We start from the raw sequence: 1,901 nt of genomic DNA, 5'->3' as shown, positions 1-1,901 counted from the left end.
GTTGCCTAGGACAGGACTTGGTCTGCTTCAACTCAAGAGCAATGGGAAGTTCAAACGCAGTTTGGGAAAGGCCAGAGCTGTCAGGGATAGAGGGAAAAGGACAGTCCAGGGGGTGGGAGGGATGTTTGGCAACCGGAGTGAAGGGATAGCCCTCCCCCTGCTGAGATCCCCCAGTCCCTCCAGTTTGGTAGGAAAGGGGGCAGCCTGCAACACTCAAGAGCAGGTCTGGGGCTGCTAGATGCTCCAGGCAGGGGGCTGGAAGTGGCTCACTAAGGCTTGCCCTCCAGAGAAATGAAGGGTTGCCACCTAGTTTCTCTGCTAGGGTGCAGCGGTCCTTGACCTCCTCGTAGCAGTTAGTTTGTAATTCGTTCTTGATTCCTGTCAGCTTCTTCTCGACGGCATCCTTGGAGCTGGCATAGATTATTTTGCTCTTAAGGGGTGCAGTCTTGGGGACCCAGAAGATGAACACCAGGTCCTCCTTCTTGCTCTCCTTGGTCTCACAGGTTGCATCATAGAGAGCATAGCGGCAGTCCTTGTCTGGCAGCATCTTGACAAAAGTGGTGTAGGGATCGTGCATAGTCTGTCCCACATCTCCTACCAGGATCTCCTTGCCCTCCTCCAGGATGAGGTTCCCCGTGTCCTCGCTCAGGCAAAAGAGCACTGCCTTCTTGCGTTTCTTCACTTCTTCTGGTCATGAAGACTTGCGAACTTTCATGTCATTGAACACCTCAGTGACACCATCAGAGACAGCCGCACCATAGGCCATGTTTCTGGAAACAAAAGGGAGACAGAAAGAGCTACAGAAGAGCTGAGCTGCCGCAGCTGCTGCTGGGATCCAACTCAACTACGATCATTATCTTAAGGGAAGACTCTTCCAACTTGATCCTTTGCTGTGAAATTTGTTTTATCTGCTATTAAAAAAAAAAATTAAACTTTCGTTTCCCTCTCCAATTCCTCCTGCTGTTTTCCTATGTTTGGTTGTGTGTTTCTAAAGCAGCAAGAAAACTTTATACAAAGTAAAGTGACAGTATAGATTGGAAAGAAATATGCTGTCTAGAATGATGGTAGGCCATACAACTGAGGTTATTCAAGGGGCCTTAATCATTATTTGAGGTTTCTTTTTATGAAGTTCAAAAGAAGTAGGAATTCAGTTGCTAGGGGCTGTAGCAAAGGCAGATATCTCTTTTGATTGATAGACTTAGATGATTTTCATATATTTTAAAACACGATCATACGTTAGATTTTTGGATTTCAACAGTCAAAAACGGTTATTTCAGTTCATTCCTGCACAAATATATTCTTATCCAACAATGAAAGTGGCTCCCGTTCTCCTCCTAGAATTGGGCTCCAAAATTCTACTCAGTTTAATTCTCCCTGAACAGCAGAGTTCCACGACTCAATGTCACTAGGCTCCTCTGGTGCTACAGTCTAGAAATTTCCTCCATGTAGAAATCTAAGGCTTTCACACGACTCTTCATTTGCCTCAATGTCCTTGTCTATAGTAGTACCCAATTAAAAACTTAAAGAGATCCTGGCTGCAGCACGCCCCTCACTCTGGGCCCCAATGTTCTAGGTTCCCGAATCAAAGACACATACACAGCCTTTGTATTTTGATATCCCTAAAACAACTCAATGGCTGGGCCACTTCCTAACCTCCACATGGCTAATCCACCTCCCTCTGATATTTCCTGAGTTATTAATTACTAAATCCTATATTCAATCTTTGCTACTGTGGACCCAGTCGAGTAGTCCTCTTGGACCCCTACTCCCCGCCCAACACACAAACACACGCGCACGCGCGCACACACACACACACACACACACACACACACGCCCTATATGCCGGCTATGCTCTCTCTCCTCCACTTTCCCAGGCATGGCATCTCTCCTCTCTCTCCTCC

The 1,901-nt window shown here is 46.8% G+C and overlaps 1 pseudogene; it reads right to left on the bottom strand.

Moving 5' to 3' along the window:
* Window positions 1–269: 269 nt before the first annotated feature.
* Window positions 270–766, bottom strand: LOC116894701 (annotated as a pseudogene).
* Window positions 767–1,901: the final 1,135 nt, after the last annotated feature.

The sequence above is a fragment of the Rattus rattus genome, chromosome 2 (assembly GCF_011064425.1).
Source record: "Rattus rattus isolate New Zealand chromosome 2, Rrattus_CSIRO_v1, whole genome shotgun sequence".
In the NCBI taxonomy this organism is placed as follows: domain Eukaryota; kingdom Metazoa; phylum Chordata; class Mammalia; order Rodentia; family Muridae; genus Rattus; species Rattus rattus.
The sequence above is the reverse complement of the archived record's forward strand: the minus strand, read 5'-3'. Positions and strand labels throughout refer to the sequence as shown.